General features: G+C 44.7%; 1 protein-coding gene across 3 annotated transcripts in view; it reads left to right on the top strand.

Annotated features, from left to right (window-relative positions):
- The first annotated feature begins 1,490 nt into the window (after positions 1-1,490).
- spdl1 (spindle apparatus coiled-coil protein 1) overlaps positions 1,491-18,220 on the top strand; it is a 52,751-nt gene continuing 36,021 nt past the window's right edge. Inside the window, exon 1 of one of the 3 annotated variants that reach the window (XM_069936532.1) lies at positions 1,491-1,608. The gene's annotated coding sequence lies outside the window, so the exon portion shown is untranslated. Of the gene's footprint in view, positions 1,609-1,702; positions 1,821-18,220 lie in introns of those variants that run through there. The other 2 variants (XM_069936529.1, XM_069936531.1) reach the window with 2 other exon arrangements.

The following is an 18,220-nucleotide window of genomic DNA, read 5'->3' as shown; positions in this document are numbered from 1 at the left end:
CCCTGTAAGATCCCTAATAAAGGCTGAGAGCCCTGAGCCGCTTTCAGGTGCTCGGACGCAGATAATGCGCCGGCAGCCGGGACGTTCAGGTGGCCGTGGAGAAGACGCCTTTCTGTCACCAGTCCATGGGGGGGGTGGGGTGGGGAGGTTGGAAGGAGGAGGAGGATTGCAGTGATTGGCCGTTGGAAGGAGGAGGAGGATTGCAGTGATTGGCCGTTGGAAGGAGGAGGAGGATTGCAGTGATTGGCCGTTGGAAGGAGGAGGAGGATTGCAGTGATTGGCCGTTGGAAGGAGGAGGAGGATTGCAGTGATTGGCCGTTGGAAGGAGGAGGAGGAGGATTGCAGTGATTGGCCGTTGGAAGGAGCAGGAGGAGGATTGCAGTGATTGGCCGTTGGAAGGAGGAGGAGGATTGCAGTGATTGGCCGTTGGAAGGAGGAGGAGGATTGCAGTGATTGGCCGTTGGAAGGAGGAGGAGGATTGCAGTGATTGGCCGTTGGAAGGAGCAGGAGGAGGATTGCAGTGATTGGCCGTTGGAAGGAGGAGGAGGATTGCAGTGATTGGCCGTTGGAAGGAGGAGGAGGATTGCAGTGATTGGCCGTTGGAAGGAGGAGGAGGAGGATTGCAGTGATTGGCCGTTGGAAGGAGGAGGAGGATTGCAGTGATTGGCCGTTGGAAGGAGCAGGAGGAGGATTGCAGTGATTGGCCGTTGGAAGGAGGAGGAGGATTGCAGTGATTGGCCGTTGGAAGGAGGAGGAGGAGGATTGCAGTGATTGGCCGTTGGAAGGAGGAGGAGGATTGCAGTGATTGGCCGTTGGAAGGAGCAGGAGGAGGATTGCAGTGATTGGCCGTTGGAAGGAGGAGGAGGATTGCAGTGATTGGCCGTTGGAAGGAGGAGGAGGATTGCAGTGATTGGCCGTTGGAAGGAGGAGGAGGATTGCAGTGATTGGCCGTTGGAAGGAGGAGGAGGAGGATTGCAGTGATTGGCCGTTGGAAGGAGCAGGAGGAGGATTGCAGTGATTGGCCGTTGGAAGGAGGAGGAGGATTGCAGTGATTGGCCGTTGGAAGGAGGAGGAGGATTGCAGTGATTGGCCGTTGGAAGGAGGAGGAGGATTGCAGTGATTGGCCGTTGGAAGGAGGAGGAGGATTGCAGTGATTGGCCGTTGGAAGGAGGAGGAGGATTGCAGTGATTGGCCGTTGGAAGGAGGAGGAGGATTGCAGTGATTGGCCGTTGGAAGGAGGAGGAGGATTGCAGTGATTGGCCGTTGGAAGGAGGAGGAGGATTGCAGTGATTGGCCGTTGGAAGGAGGAGGAGGATTGCAGTGATTGGCCGTTGGAAGGAGCAGGAGGAGGATTGCAGTGATTGGCCGTTGGAAGGAGGAGGAGGATTGCAGTGATTGGCCGTTGGAAGGAGCAGGAGGAGGATTGCAGTGATTGGCCGTTGGAAGGAGGAGGAGGATTGCAGTGATTGGCTGGCGGGCTGGCGCGTGCTCAGTTCAAACTGCACGTGAGGGGCTGGCGGTTGAAGTGCGGCGGCCGCGTCCCCGGCCTCGGGTGGGAGGAACCAGCGCACGATCCTTTCCTCGCAAGAAAGAAAGAAAGAAAGAAAGGTCGGTGCTGAGGCCGCTGAAGCTGGGCGTCCGAGCCCTGGCCGCTCCAGCGCCTCTTCTTGACTTGGCGGGTTTTCATCTTTTCTGTTGAAGAGAAATGGAAGTGGCGGCGACCTTCCTGTCACCGATGTCGCTTCTATGGTTCGGAGCCCGTGTCCTGGCGCCATGATTTTCGCGCCTGCATCAGCCACGTCTGAGCCCGGCTTGTCGAGGTCGGGCCAGTCTGCTTCCAGCTCGCTTCTCCCAACGTAGAAGTGCATGAGGAGCGGAGGCGGAGGGAGGGAGGGAGGGGGAGGGGAGGCGGAGGCGGAGGCGGAGGGGGAGGGGGGGGGAGGGGGAGGGGGGGGGAGGGGGAGGGGGGGGGAGGGGGAGGGGGGAGGGGGAGGGGGGAGGGGGAGGGGGGGGGAGGGGGAGGGGGGAGGGGGAGGGGGGAGGGGGAGGGGGGAGGGGGAGGGGGAGGCGGAGGGGGGAGGGGGAGGCGGAGGGGGGGGAGGGGGGAGGGAGGGGGCGGAGGCGGAGGGGGAGGGGGGAGGGGGGGGGAGGGGGAGGGGGAGGGGGCGGAGGCGGAGGGGGAGGGGGGAGGGGGGGGAGGGGGAGGGGGAGGGGGAGGGGGGGGGAGGCGGAGGGAGGGGGAGGGGGAGGCGGAGGGGGAGGGGGAGGGGGGGGGGAGGCGGAGGGGGAGGGGGGGGGAGGCGGGGGGAGGCGGAGGCGGGGGGAGGGGGAGGCGGAGGCGGAGGGGGAGGCGGAGGGGGAGGGGGAGGCGGAGGGGGAGGGGGAGGGGGAGGGGGAGGCGGAGGGGGAGGGGGAGGCGGAGGGGAGGCGGAGGGGGGAGGCGGAGGGGGAGGCGGAGGGGAGGCGGAGGGGGAGGGGGGCGGAGGGGGAGGGGGAGGGGGGAGGGAGGGGGAGGGGGAGGGAGGCGGAGGGGAGGGGGAGGGGAGGCGGAGGCGGAGGCGGAGGGGGAGGGGGGGGGAGGGGGAGGGGGGGGGAGGGGGAGGGGGGGGGAGGGGGAGGGGGGGGGAGGGGGAGGGGGGGGGAGGGGGAGGGGGGAGGGGGAGGGGGGAGGGGGAGGGGGAGGCGGGGGAGGGGGGAGGGGGAGGCGGAGGGGGGAGGGGGAGGGGGGGGGGAGGGGGAGGGGGGGGGAGGCGGAGGCGGAGGGGGGAGGGGGAAGGGGAGGCGGAGGGGGAGGCGGAGGGGGAGGCGGGGGGAGGCGGAGGCGGGGGGAGGGGGAGGCGGAGGGGGAGGCGGAGGGGGAGGCGGAGGGGGAGGGGGAGGCGGAGGGGGAGGCGGAGGGGGAGGCGGAGGGGGAGGCGGAGGGGGAGGCGGAGGGGGAGGGGGAGGCGGAGGGGGAGGCGGAGGGGGAGGGGGGCGGAGGGGGAGGGGGAGGGGGGAGGGAGGGGGAGGGGGAGGGAGGCGGAGGGAGGGGGAGGGGGAGGGGGGAGGCGGAGGGAGGGGGAGGCGGAGGGGGGAGGGGAGGGAGACGGAGGGGGAGGCGGAGGGGGAGGGGGGAGGCGGAGGGAGGGGGAGGCGGGGGGGGAGGGGGAGGCGGAGGGGGAGGGGGGAGGCGGGGGGGGGAAGGGGAGGCGGAGGGGGAGGGGGAGGCGGAGGCGGAGGGAGGCGGGGGGGGAGGGGGAGGCGGAGGGGGAGGCGGAGGGAGGGAGGGGGAGGGGGCTGATGCCCGGTGTCTCGCAGTGCAGTGTGGGCGGGGTGGTCAAAGACAAAGCCAGGATTGGATGGGCCGACAGGTCGCCGGGCAAACTGCCGCTGGAGGGAGGGATGGCCCAAATAAACTGCAATGCGGAGGAGAAGCTGAGCTGGCTCCATCAAACAGTCAGGCTGGCTGGGGCGAGCAGACGGCTCATCAGATCGGCCAGTGTTAAATGCAGAGAGATGCTTGTGGCTGGTTTTGCTAAGATCGAGTCTATCCCTTTTCTGCAGGGATGTTCTCTTTTTAAAGTACCTTTCTCCGCCCCTTCCGTCTTCTCCGCTGGTGTCCAGTCGAATCAGATAAACGGCTGCCTTCTCATTTTGAACACGACTCCAATCTGAAATTATAGCTGTCAGTTCATCTCCCTGCCCCCCCCCCCCCCTTCCAAGCTTGTATTGTGCAAAGAATCCCTTTTTTGGGGTCTCTATTCCCACTGTGCTGAATGGAATAACTTTTGTTCAAAATTGTTATTCTTTATTTTCTTTTATTATTCTCCTTATTTCAAAAAAAAAATGTAACTTTGCAAGGTCGGACATGCTCTCCTGAGAAATAAGATCTATCTAACCAACCTTGCAAGCATGCCTATTTCAGGTCTTTTGCCAGCTGATGGGTGACTTCCAATGGATTCTGCACAACCTGCTGAGATTCTCCAGCCCATCAGTATGTTGCACTCAGCCCCAGGATCTGCACATTTTCTTGATGAACTCTGAAGCGGATGCTCGTGTACTTTTTATGAACAGTGAATCTCTTGCTCAATTTAAAATCTGATTTAAATCTGTAAGCTAAGCAATAGTGGTAAAAATCCAAACGTTGGTGTAGATTTAAAAAGATAAATAAATCCAAAGCCCATGAAAAATTTGGGCTCTCCTAAGGTGATTTAACCTTTAACTGCAGAGGTTCAAAATTTTTTACATACATGGAATTAGTTCTGCAATAATCTATACTCTTAACTGTTTATTTTAAAAGAAGAATTTGGAACTTCTACCCCAGCTACCAACTTCGAATTCAGGTTAGCTCTATTGTATGTTAATTATGATATAGTTATGGCAGGTGACTTTTAAAGTTAAAACTCCGGTCACTTCAAGATTCAAAATTCCTTTAGTTTAAAGTTAAAACTCTGGTCACTTCAAGATTCAAAATTCCTTTAGTTGTGTACACAAAATTTGTTTTACTTGTCCTGAAATGATACACTATCAAGATGAGAAAGCGAAGCAAAAGAGTGTTCAGAGACCTCAATTGCTCGTGGATTCCACCACCCTCTGTGTTTGTGCGACCTCAGTAGCCACACTCACTTGTCCAGTTTAGTGGTGAAACTGAACTTGAGGCATCCAAGTCGCTGTCCTCTGTCCCTGGTTCCAAACCCTTGTAACAATTGGGAAATTGTCAGCACCTTTTGAAATCCCTTCTCACCATTGGCACCATCATGAAAGTAGTCCCTTTTCCTGATCCCACAGCTAGTCTCCAGCAACCCACTGGTTTGTGAAGAGTACTTTGGCTGCCAAGCTCCATGCTGGTCTGCTGCTGTTTTTCTACCATATAGGGTCCTCACCCAGGATTCTCTACATAGGACTGTTCTCCTGCTGAGGTCCCCTGTGTTAGTCTGCTGTGCTTCTGGTCTGCTACCCTTGTAGTCTGGGCTGCCAAACATAGGCACAAAATGGGTCTTTGATATGGGGGGGGGGGAAAGAACCTCTGGCTCAATTCTAGGAGGGATGGCCAGGAGGAACCCAGCAGAAGAATGCTAAATGATATGTCTCCACTCCCCTGTTCCTCTTGCGGGTGCAGCTGTGCTGTGATCTTTCACTTCACCATCAATGCTGTTCTTAATCACAACTATTTTTTGTGCTAGAACATTGTATGATTGTTTTGTATGTGTTTAAGATTCTGTAGCTATGCAATATCCAGACTTCTGGCAATGTGAATTTCTGCTGGTGTAAACTTTTCTCAATTGGATTTTGTTGTTAACTTTGAGTCTTTGTGACATTAGGGGAAATTTATTTGCTTAATGTAACTATGATTTTTGAAAGGTAACTAAATATGTATTGTGCAGTTGTGTAGTGTATACGAGCATTTGGAAAGGTCCCACATTGGGGAGTTGCATTAATTGAACCTGAATGTAAGTTTGGAGATTACACTAAAGTTGGTGGTGTTGACAGGTGGAGAATGATGTAAGATGGGCAGAACAATGGCAAATTAAATTAAACCTTCAAGATTTGAGATGATATCCTTTCTGTGCACTGATAAGGATACAAACTTCCACAAAGTAGGTTCTGAGGGAATGTTGAGGTCAGAGGAACCTTGGTGTACAAGTCCAGGGATTCCTGAAGGTGCCAACACAGGCAGATTAGGAGATGGAAAAAAAAAAGAATACTTATTTTCACTAGGTAGGGTGTCAAATATAAGAGTGGAGTACTTTTTATACAACTTCATAAAATGTTTGTAGATCAGCTGAAATATTGTGTAGTAAAGGAAAGGCATGATTGCACTACAAAGGGTACTGAAGAAATACCCCAAGATGTTGCTTTGGATGGCACATTTAAATATGAGGATATTCGCAGATGGATGGGTTTATTTGAGACAACTAATGGCAGAATTTGACAGGTGTACACTGTTATGAGGGGTATATGTAAGCAGAATCCTTTTCCCATAGCAAAGATGCCAAAAACTAAAGGGGATAGGTTTAGGAAAAGGAGTCGGTGGTTTACAGAAGATATGACAAGGAATCTTGACCATAATGTCATTGAAATGTGAAAATTAAAAATAAGCTATAGACTGATTACTGGTGAATAGCATACATCTGGATGGATTCTTGTTGATTGGCATGCATGTTGTAGGCCCAAAGGCTTGTAACTGTGCTATGTGACTCTTTGGCAATGGGATATGCAATAAAGAGGAGTAATATAGATTGGGAGGGGGGTTTGAAATCATAAAATCAATAGAAATACAGCAGGAACAGGGAGGAGACCACTAGGCCATTCAGGACATCAAATTCTATAATTAACCAATTAAATCATAACTGATTACGTCCAGAAATAATATTGAATACAAAAATATACAAATAATACACAAAATTCCCTTATACAAGATATTTTGTACTTTGATGTGATCATGTTGTTCTGTGATATGATCTGTAGTTTAAACACCCTTTACTTGTCTCAATAATAAAAAGGAAAAAAATTCCCCCAACTATTCTATCCCCTTCTGTATATATTATAAATATGAATTGAATAACAGCCCCCAGACAGGGAATCCTGCAGCATCCACAACACTTAAATCCTCAAATTATGATAATAATCTATGAATAGGCCCACATTTTATCAAACTCCGACTTTGCATCTTTAATATTCTATAGCGGAGGCTCTGACAGTGATTTTTCAACAATCACTGGAGGAAGGTGTGGTGCCGGACGATTGGCATGTTGCAAACATGGTTCCTCTGTTTAAAAAGGGGCTTCAGGTGTAGGCCCAGCAATTATCAGCCAGTAAGTTTGACGTCAGTGGTGGGTAAACTAATGGAAAGTATTATTAGGGGTAATACATAACTACCTAGAGGGGCAGGGGTTGATAGGGACACTCAACATGGGTTTGTGAGGGAAAGGTCATGCTTGACAAATCTTGTTGAATTTTTTGAGGAAGTGACCAGAAAGGTTGAGGGAAGACCAGTAGATATAGTCTATCTGGATTTTAGTAAGGCTTTCTTTAAGGTTCCACATGAAAGGTTGGTAAGGAAGGTTCAGGCACCAGGGATTGGATTCATGTTGAGATAGTCAGAAGGATTCAATGTTGGCTAGAAGATAGGTGAGATAGACAGTTATCCACCATGACTCTCTATCAGGATGAAGGCCAGTGATGAGCGGTGTGCCTCAGGGATCAGTGTTGGGTCCCTTGTTTGTCATTTACATTACTGATTTGGATCATGGAATGGTAAATTGGATGACTAAATATGCAGACGATACAAAAATAGGGGGAGTTGGGGATAGTGAGGATGGTTTTCCGGGACTGCAGAAGAATTTGGACTGCTTAGAAGAGTGAGATAAAAGGTGACAGATGGTGTTTTGTGTAGATAAGTGTGAAGTGCTTCATTTTGGAAGAATAATCATAACAGAACATATGCAATGAAGAGGAGGGCATTGAAGAATGCAGTGGAAAAAGATAAATATTAAAGATATGAACCAGAGGTTCATTTTTCTTTGAAAGTGGATCCTCGTATAGATAGGGTGGTGAAGAAGGCTTTTGGTATGCTGGCCTTAATAAATCAAAGCATAGAATATAGGAGCTGGGAGGTGATGTTGAGACTGTTCAAGGCATCAGTGAGGCCAAGTTTGGAATATTGTGTGCAGTTTTGGTCCCCAAATTATCGATAAGGTAGAGAGGGTGCAGAGAAGATTTACTAAAATGTTGCCTGGATTGCAGTATTTAGAATACAAAAAGATTGAGTAGACTGGGTCTTTATTCATTGAAGCATAGAAGGTTGAGGGGGGATTTGATAAAGGTATTTAAAATTATGAAGGGAATAGATAGACTAGACGTGAGTAGACTCTTTCCCCTGAGGGCAGGGGAGGTTGGAACAAGAGGGCATAAGTTAATGGTAAGGGGCAAAACTTTAGAAAAAATGTTAGAGGAAGCTTCTTCACTCAGAGGGTGGTGGCTGAGTGGAATGACCTTCGGGAAGAGGTGGTTGCAGCAGGGTCAATTTCCTCATTTAAGAGTGGGTTGGATGAGTACATGGATGTGAGGGGACTGGTGGGTTATGGAGAGGGACCATGTAGGTGGGACTAGTGGAGTTCACTTAAATCGGTGCGGATTAGAGGGGTCGTAATGGCCTGTTTCCGTACTGTAATTGTTATATGGTTATATTTAATTTTTTTCAGAACTTAAATAAGATCGGATATCATTTAACCATTGAATGTGAGTGGGTGAAACATTATCTTTCCACTTCTGTCTTTCAATATGGTTGTAGCTGATCTGCACTAGCCTCAACTCTTCTGTGCCAGATCCACAATATCGTCAATTCTTTGATCTTTAATATTATCTTTTTCCACTTTAAATATTTCTAATGACCTGCCCTCCCCCACCCTTGTGGGCAGATAATTCCAGAGAATCACTACCCTCTGAGAGAAGACATTTCTGTGCATCTCGGTTTTAAATGACAGCCTCTTACTTTCTTTGTACTATTCCCCTTTGCAGCTAACAAAGTACCTTTTGTTTCCTCTTGCCAAAATGCTTCACACTTCTCCATACCGTTTGCCAGGATTTAACATTATTATTCAGGGTATCTAGCCTGCTGTAGAATGCATGTATCAGATAGATTAATTTGTATCACAAACAAGTTTACTGTTTCAATGACATGGATGTGAATCTAGAGGGTATGATTAATAAGTTAAAAACACAATGCTGGAGAAATTCAGTTAGTCAAACAGTATACTTTGTATAGCGGGCTTGAGCCATTCAAGTTATGAGCAAAATATAGTCAGGCCCCTGAAAAATACATTTTATTAAAATTAATGCCATGATTAATACATTTGCATACAATATGAAACTTGTAGATATAGATCAGCTGAAAAGTTGGATGGAGAATTGCCAGAAATTTTGGGAAGCTGAAAATACGAGTAGATGTACAGTATATAGTTCAATGGTAAGTTGACCTATAATAGGTGATTCATCATGTTGGCCACCCTCAGTCGTTGAGCATTATTTTGTGAACAGCTTCAATCCTTTGACATTTAGGTGTTTTTCATGATTGGAGAGCTTAAAATGCAGAAACAAATGGGGAATATTGAGTGCTTTCAATTTATCATGAAATAAACTCTCCCCTTCAAAATATACAGGTAACCGATGTAAATGTTTATAAAGCTGGTCTAAATTTACTTTCTCAATGCCCACAGCAGAATTGACTTTTGAAAGATAAGTCTCATATTTTATGTGATTAGTTCAACTGGACAGGGTAACTGATGCCTTGTCCTCTATGTAAACACTAAATTGCTGGGATTTAAAAAAAAATAAATAAATGCACAAAAGGCTCTGTGTTAACAGCACAGAATAGATGATTGAGATGCATTCATTGATTTGTTGGGTGGGTTTTTCTCCCATGTTCTAGGATATTAACATTTATTTGGGTTATGGTGGGTCTTGTACTGAATATTGGTGAGAATGAAATGATTTGAATAAAGGAAATATAATTCAAGTATTTGTTGGTCATGGTCATTATGAGAGAAGAGAGAAAAATTACTGGAATCGTGACTTTCAATTCTACCATGCTAATTGTGTATAATTAGAAGTTGAGTTGCACCCATCTTGACAAGCCAACATGTTTTATTTATGATTATAAATGTTATAGACAAGCTAAAGGTTTTTGTGTCGTTAGTGTGCAAGAGAATTGTTTGAGTCTTTTAGGCTTAATGCTGCTCAGTTGTAGTCTTGGCACGTCTAGCTACTGTGCAATTTATTTGAGTTGGGCACTAATAGCATCTTGAAGACTAAACCAAGCAGTATCAAAGCTAATCAAAGGATCGTTCAACCATGTATTAAATAAGATCTATTCTTTCAGCTGTAAACTGCCTGCCTTGTGAATCTTTGGAAGGTTAATATCCTGGATTCTCACTATCACTCCTCTTCAAAATTTCCTTTCCTGATCTGGCAGTTGGCTGGTATGGCACAAAAAATAAGTGTAAAATTGTGACTGTTTTACTTGAGTCTTTCATTACTGGTTAGAATCAGCATAATTTAGAGCAAACTTGTTTTATCTCAGAAAAGCTTTTTATCATTATTGAATTTGTGCTGAAAAAGAATTGAATAAATGTTTGTAATATAAGCCATTTAATCATTCACGCTGAATAAAGCAACTTTTTGTACTTTTTAAAAAAAAACTCGTGGCAGTCAAACTACATTGTGATGTGTTTTTAGATGAAGTGAAGGACTATATATAAATTTTGTTATAATTCAGTGGAGGCTGCATAATTTGAACTCTTCAATTTTACTGTGTTAGAAGGATTAGATGAAAATGCTTTGACTAAAATTTCAAGGTTTTTATTTATGAATTATTTTAATATGTCTGTAATACATTGATATTTTCAATTGAAGCATAATAGTAAATAATGTAATGCAAATTGTGAATACATAATGCAAATACAAAAGCTTCCAGATGAAATCTTTGGTTCTCATGGAAGTATTGCCGGCTTCACCAAGTGAATTGTTTTCTGAGCCTTGGTTCTTGTATTGTTTATTATTTTCTTCACTCTCGTTCCATTTTAATTTTTTTATATAGAGCAGGTTGTTTCTTGACCCTGATTTATCTGCTGATAATAAGTCTGGTCAACATCCAAATTTTCTTGTGCCGACAAATGAGGAGATCTAAAACTATGATTGTCAGGAAATGTTTGACAGCATTTCATGAATTTGTGCAAAATGAATGAGGTTTTACCAGTAGCCTCTTTTTGATTAAATATGACAAAAATTGGTGCTGCTTGAGGGTTCACTGGTGGTTATAGTAATTGCACCAGTTCTCATAAGTGTAGTTAACAAGTCTGTCCACTGTCGCACTGTTTGTATGTGCTAGAACGTACTTGATAAAACAGCTCTCCATGCTCACTCCTGTACTTCCCTTGCTCTTTGCAGTTGAGTAACTTGCCTTTCACTACCATCCTGTGAAGCTGAATGGTCATGTGTAACAACTCCCAAGTCTGGTGATAAATGAAGCTGCTTGGCCTGCTGAGTTCTCAAGTAGAATCAATGGGAGATTATTTTTCTTCCATTGATTCTGCCTAACTTACTGAGTACCCCCAGCAGATTGTGCTCAGCCTGTGTTCCTCAGTCTGGTGAAGCTGAATCCTGAAAACCATCTGGACTTCCCTGACTTCCTTTGAAACAGCTGCTTCTACCAAAGGCATTTTTAACTGAGAACAGACATTTAAAGATGGCTGATATTTTTGAATATTATTCAAAATTAAATGATCAACTTCAATCTTAAATGCTTTTTTAAAATGCAACTTTATGCTAAAGCAAAATAGATCAGTTGCCTGCACTTTTCAAATTGAAGTTGGGGACCATTGAGGTGAATGGTTTTCATTTCTTTTGCAGCCCATCCTAAGCTTCAAGCTGAGGGGCTGGATGCAATTTATGTCTGGACATTCATCTTTGTTCTATTTCACTGACCTCAAGGCTAAGTTTAGTGGTGGATTGGAAAGCCTGATGTGCTGGCATCTAACTTCTAGTCATCTGTCATCATTAGTGTGATTTCCTCTCCATGTTGCATTTTTTTTGGGTAAAGAAGCCAGAAAGTTGTGTTTCAGCGACGTGTATGTTCCTGTTCTGTGTCTAGGGTCATAATAAGTTAAATAAAGTTCCACTCAAGATTTGACACTTCAATACTGAGGGAACACTAATTGTCTGAAAATTGAACCTTTAAATTGAGATATTAAATACTGAGACCTGCTTGTCAGATGCATATGAAAGGGCCTATGGAGCTGGTATCAATCAGTCCAACTTTTATCCCTAAACAAATAATGTAAGAACATATTTTCTGTTTTGCAATTTATTGTATGAGACCATAATTGCAAATTTGCTGCCATGTCGCTGCACCACAAAATTAGGATTCAAGGTAATGAGGGTCAAGTGATGCAGTGGAGTCAGGACATAAGAATTTGACCCTCCTGGGAATTAGTTTACAAGTACCCATTAAACAAAGTACAAAAAACTAACTGAAGAAAAAATAGTATTGGAACTGTACAAGAATACTTTTTTGACTATTATTGATTTTTTTCAAAAATATGCATAGTAACATTTTAAATATACATTATTAATTTTTCTTTCAAGATTGAATACCAGAAGTTTTGGGAGCAGACAAGTTTGACAAACCTATTGAAATTGAGAGGGAACATCGAGCTCTGATCACCACCAAACCAAAATCCACATTTTATACTGATTAAATGTTTGGGGTATTATGATGGAATAGACTAACTGCAACATCAGTGGGAGCAAAAGCAAGGATCTAGAGCATAGATTCTCAACAGTGGGGTGTAGGGTTAAGAATATTTTAGTGGGGCATAGGAATATTTTGGGAAATAATTAAAAAGTTGGTTTGAAAAAAAATAAACTTGTTGGTGTGAAAGATGTAACTTGCCAACACCGTCAGTATAACACAATTGTGGTAACTTCCAAGTAAAACCACGATTGTTTTTATTTTCATCGTGTGTTTTTGCTTATCCAATGTTTCTCTTATTTTAGCTGTTGTTATTCTTGGTTAACTTTATATAATTATATTTTTTCTAACTGGTCTTTGTATCATCCATTCCAAATTATCTCATTGGCGACGAGGATTCCAAATTATCTCAACAATCATGTTCTGTCCATACCCCTTTTTCAGTTCAGTAGTGAGTGAGACTTGTATGTTTCTTTGTGCACTAGTGCATTATATTATATGGCGAGCTCTCCACTGGCCACCGTGACAGAGGTGCACCAAAGAAAAGGTACAAGGACTGCCTAAAGAAATCTCTTGGTGCCTGCCACATTGACCACCGCCAGTGGGCTGATAACGCCTCAAACCGTGCATCTTGGCGCCTCACAGTTTGGCGGGCAGCAGCCTCCTTTGAAGAAGACCGCAGAGCCCACCTCACTGACAAAAGGCAAAGGAGGAAAAACCCAACACCCAACCCCAACCAACCAATTTTCCCTTGCAACCGCTGCAATCGTGTCTGCCTGTCCCGCATCGGACTGGTCAGCCACAAACGAGCCTGCAGCTGACGTGGACTTTTTACCCCCTCCATAAATCTTCGTCCGCGAAGCCAAGCCAAAAGAAAGAAAAAAAAAAAGAAGTGCATTGATGGGGGCGCCGTGGGGGGATACCAATATTGGGGGAAAAAATAGGGACCCCAGAAAGTAAAGCTTGAGGCTAGTGCAGTTTTGATACTCTCTGCGGGGTGGGGGAGGGTGGGAAATGTCAGAAACTACTTGTTTTTTTTTTCATTTATTTTAGGGTCAGTATTTCGATCATTAATTTTATTACATTTTTAATTGTGACGAACCCAAAGGACCCCAAAACCCAGCAGCAATAGACATTCACCGAGACGAGTGGTTTTTAAAACAAAAGTTATTTTTAATCAACTTTAAATCTGAAAATAGAATCAAACTTTAACTTAACTCTATACTTAACTAATCCAAATTAACTCCCTTCTAATTTTAAGCGCACGTGTAGGTAATGTGTGTGTAAATTTAAGAAAACTTCTTTGGTTCACAGATCCATGTCACTTCTCTTTCCAAGTTCTCTGGATGCAGGCAATTCTTATACTGTGCACAGAATTTAACATGTATAAAGTTCACCAGGCTTTGGTGCTTGAAAGGTAAATGTTTCCCACTCAGGAAGGTTCCTGTAGGGTTTGCAGAGAGATTTGTTATTCCAGGATTTCCACAACTGAGGTACCACCATTAGTCACCTCAATGTCTCGCTGATGAAACTTGCCCCATCAGGGTTTTCCAGATGGTAACCTCTTTCTTTCAGGTTATGACGGCGCTCCTTCTGTTCCTCTTTTTCCAAGAGAAAAATCAGACAGATAGCACTTCCAGCCATCCACTGCTTTGGAACTTTTCATCAGTTTCAACCAGCTCTTCCTGGCTTGCACTGTTCAGCTGCTTTTCAGTGTCACACACGCTATCTGAGAGACCTTGTTCAACTTGTCTTATCTCTCTTCTCTCCCCAACTGAGACTTCCAGCAAGCCCATGTGACTCTCTCACTTGCAAAACCCCCACCTTCTTCAGTAAACAACAGAAGTTCTTTCTTCTGCTCAAGCTGTTGTCTAAGATGGATAAAACCCAGGAATGACCTTTCTGTGAGCACTTTGCAGAAAGGGACTTATAGTTAGTTTGTCTCCAACAAAACAATGGTCTTTCATTTTATGATGTCAGTTCAATTAGCACTTACTTGTGAAATGTGCATCACATTCTCCATTCTTTCTGCAATGTTATTCGAATGTGAATTCTTCAGTCTTTCAAATAAGGTCTGTTTTAAAATGTGTGTATGTTTGTAACCTACTTTAAATCTTACCAAAATTCTCCAAATTATTTATCCATTACATAATTCTAAGGCATAATAAAATATTGATTAATCTGTTTCGGGGAGCTCGCGCTGTTGTAGTAATCTGTTTCGGGGAGCTCGCGCTGTTGTAGTAATCTGTTTCGGGGAGCTCGCGCTGTTGTAGTAATCTGTTTCGGGGAGCTCGCGCTGTTGTAGTAATCTGTTTCGGGGAGCTCGCGCTGTTGTAGTAATCTGTTTCGGGGAGCTCGCGCTGTTGTAGTAATCTGTTTCGGGGAGCTCGCGCTGTTGTAGTAATCTGTTTCGGGGAGCTCGCGCTGTTGTAGTAATCTGTTTCGGGGAGCTCGCGCTGTTGTAGTAATCTGTTTCGGGGAGCTCGCGCTGTTGTAGTAATCTGTTTCGGGGAGCTCGCGCTGTTGTAGTAATCTGTTTCGGGGAGCTCGCGCTGTTGTAGTAATCTGTTTCGGGGAGCTCGCGCTGTTGTAGTAATCTGTTTCGGGGAGCTCGCGCTGTTGTAGTAATCTGTTTCGGGGAGCTCGCGCTGTTGTAGTAATCTGTTTCGGGGAGCTCGCGCTGTTGTAGTAATCTGTTTCGGGGAGCTCGCGCTGTTGTAGTAATCTGTTTCGGGGAGCTCGCGCTGTTGTAGTAATCTGTTTCGGGGAGCTCGCGCTGTTGTAGTAATCTGTTTCGGGGAGCTCGCGCTGTTGTAGTAATCTGTTTCGGGGAGCTCGCGCTGTTGTAGTAATCTGTTTCGGGGAGCTCGCGCTGTTGTAGTAATCTGTTTCGGGGAGCTCGCGCTGTTGTAGTAATCTGTTTCGGGGAGCTCGCGCTGTTGTAGTAATCTGTTTCGGGGAGCTCGCGCTGTTGTAGTAATCTGTTTCGGGGAGCTCGCGCTGTTGTAGTAATCTGTTTCGGGGAGCTCGCGCTGTTGTAGTAATCTGTTTCGGGGAGCTCGCGCTGTTGTAGTAATCTGTTTCGGGGAGCTCGCGCTGTTGTAGTAATCTGTTTCGGGGAGCTCGCGCTGTTGTAGTAATCTGTTTCGGGGAGCTCGCGCTGTTGTAGTAATCTGTTTCGGGGAGCTCGCGCTGTTGTAGTAATCTGTTTCGGGGAGCTCGCGCTGTTGTAGTAATCTGTTTCGGGGAGCTCGCGCTGTTGTAGTAATCTGTTTCGGGGAGCTCGCGCTGTTGTAGTAATCTGTTTCGGGGAGCTCGCGCTGTTGTAGTAATCTGTTTCGGGGAGCTCGCGCTGTTGTAGTAATCTGTTTCGGGGAGCTCGCGCTGTTGTAGTAATCTGTTTCGGGGAGCTCGCGCTGTTGTAGTAATCTGTTTCGGGGAGCTCGCGCTGTTGTAGTAATCTGTTTCGGGGAGCTCGCGCTGTTGTAGTAATCTGTTTCGGGGAGCTCGCGCTGTTGTATATTCAAACTGAGCAGACCAAGCAAGCAAAAGGTTCATCAATGTTCAGTCGAGTTCTTGAAGTTTGGGTTTATACCTGCTGTACATGATGAATGTGCACCTTTTTGTCTATTATGCCAACAGACTGACAAATGAATCAATGAAAGCAGGCTGTCTTGAAGCTCATTTGAGGGTAAAAACGTCCTAACCATTGTCATGATGTGGTTGTCTCATGAGATTGAAAAGAAATACTCAAACTTGACTACTTTAGCAAGGGAACTGTTGATACATTTTCCATCACCTTATTCAGTAGACTGTGGCTTCACTGCTGCTTTGCTACAAGCTAAGAGAAACTGACTGGAAATTACAAGACATGGAGATTGAAGGTTGAAACTAACAAAATTAGTCCCTCGGATCAAAAAAGCTGCACCCAGCATCAGAGGCAAGATTCCCACTGAAGTGAATGACAATTGTTGAATGTGTGTTTTAGATGGTTGACATATTGAAGTAATAGTTGAATATGAAATGTGTTCCAGTGTAAATGATTTAAATAAAACTTCTTTTGAATATATAACTTTTTTCCGCTAATGGTGGGATGTAGGTTTTTTTTTTGAAAAGTTAAAGTGGGGCTTAGGGCAAAAAAAGTTTGAGAACCTCTGATCTAGAATATTGTTTTACCCAGACCCAAGTCCAGAAATATTGAAACAAAGAAAAGAGTTTAACCCAGTTTAAAAACTCTTTTGGTGTGTGTCTCCAAGCTAGTTTGAAGATCTTTCTTCTGGATGGTGGAAGATGATTTTTTTTTTTACAAACCATGATCGGGCAGAAGAGTTTATGCAAACTTTGTCAGTTGTTAAACTGGATGAGTGACTATTTTAGTACAATTTTTAAAAACATATATGGTGATCAGCTCAGGGTGAGGGGGGGGGGGTTTGAGTAATATGTGGCTGACTTCTATTGAGTCATGTGTTTTTGTGGCATTAGCCACAACACATAAAATGGAGGGGTAGCATTGTGCATTATGTGAACAACACTAATGGGGGATTCTTGTAGTTTGCATAACTTTATGTGCTATGTACACTATTAATGGTTCCATTACTACACTTTTTCTTTGGACTGCTTGCTGGAAGATGTTTGCTCTACCGTGGAGGATAAAATTGAGCAATTTATTGGACGAGACTTGCAGAGGAAGGGCAACAAGTAGAAGTTGTGAAATATCTTTGTAGAGCTGAATAATGGAGTGAAATATGTAAGTGTATTAGTGCCTATTTTAAAAAATAGGAGCAGATTTGGCCTTCCTTCAAGAAACCCACTTAATCGAAAAAGAACATAAAAAGAGATTGGGTCGGATAGGTTTTTGCCTCTTTTTCAAAAGCGAAAGGAGTGGCAATTTTGATACAAAAAAATCTTCCAGTTAGATTAGAAAATGTAGTAACAGATCCTGCAGGTAGGTATGTGTTAGTGCATTGTCAAAATACAGAGTCCTGGACCCTTATGAAGATATATATGCACCAAATATTGACAATGAGAGATTTATTCAAGAAACATTTCTTAACCTAACAAATGGCTATGAAAATATTCTAGTAGGAGGAGATTTTAATTATTTTTGTCTAGATCCAGTTTTAGATAGATGAACAAGACCAGTAATGAGGTCAAAAGTGGCAAAAGCCACTTTGGTACTATTGAGAGACCTGAACTTAGTGGATCCTTGGAGAAGAATGGGAAAGATGGGAAAGTTTTGGGTTATAAAATAAATTGAGATAAGAATGAAATTATGCTTTTTACAAAAAGAGATTACACTCAGTGTCAAAGAGACACTATTTTTGTACAGAGTTTTTTTACTTAAAAAGGTTGAAGATTATTTAAGTAGTTGAATGGTCTTACACATTAGTGGGAAGAGTCAACTGTATTAAAATGAACATATTTCTAAGAGTACAATACCTCTTTTAATCACTGACCATACCACTAACTCAGAGGTTCTTTCAAGTTAAATAAATGCCAAAAAAATGATTTGTAAGGGTAAGATGTCAAGGGTCTCTAGAAAATTTAACCAAGAAATATGAATTGGGAGGTTTATGACTCCCTAATGTAAAAAGAAATTGCTATTGGGCAGCACAGATGAGATTTCCTACTTTTTTTGAAGGGGAAGATAAAAGTGCATGGGTGAAAATAGAATTAGATAAAATAGGGAAGAGAATAGCAGGATTTTATATAGATCTTGGATATGAAATTAATAACTGGTGAGCGAGAAACCCCTTTGCTAAAACATTTAATAAATATTTGGTATAAAAATAGAGATAGTAATACAAGCTTATTTCCTAAAACTCCTCTGACTCATAACAGACTTATAACAATGGGTATGAAATGTTTGAAATGTGGACCCATAAAGGAATCTGGTATAGTGAAGATTGTTATGAGCAGGGACAATTGATGTCATTAGAAAAAAAAAGTGCACAGTATTCTATTTTCAAATAAGAGCTTATTTAATCGATA

The sequence above is a fragment of the Narcine bancroftii genome, chromosome 5, assembly GCF_036971445.1.
Source record: "Narcine bancroftii isolate sNarBan1 chromosome 5, sNarBan1.hap1, whole genome shotgun sequence".
NCBI lineage: Eukaryota > Metazoa > Chordata > Chondrichthyes > Torpediniformes > Narcinidae > Narcine > Narcine bancroftii.
This window is presented reverse-complemented; position numbering and strand designations above follow the sequence as displayed.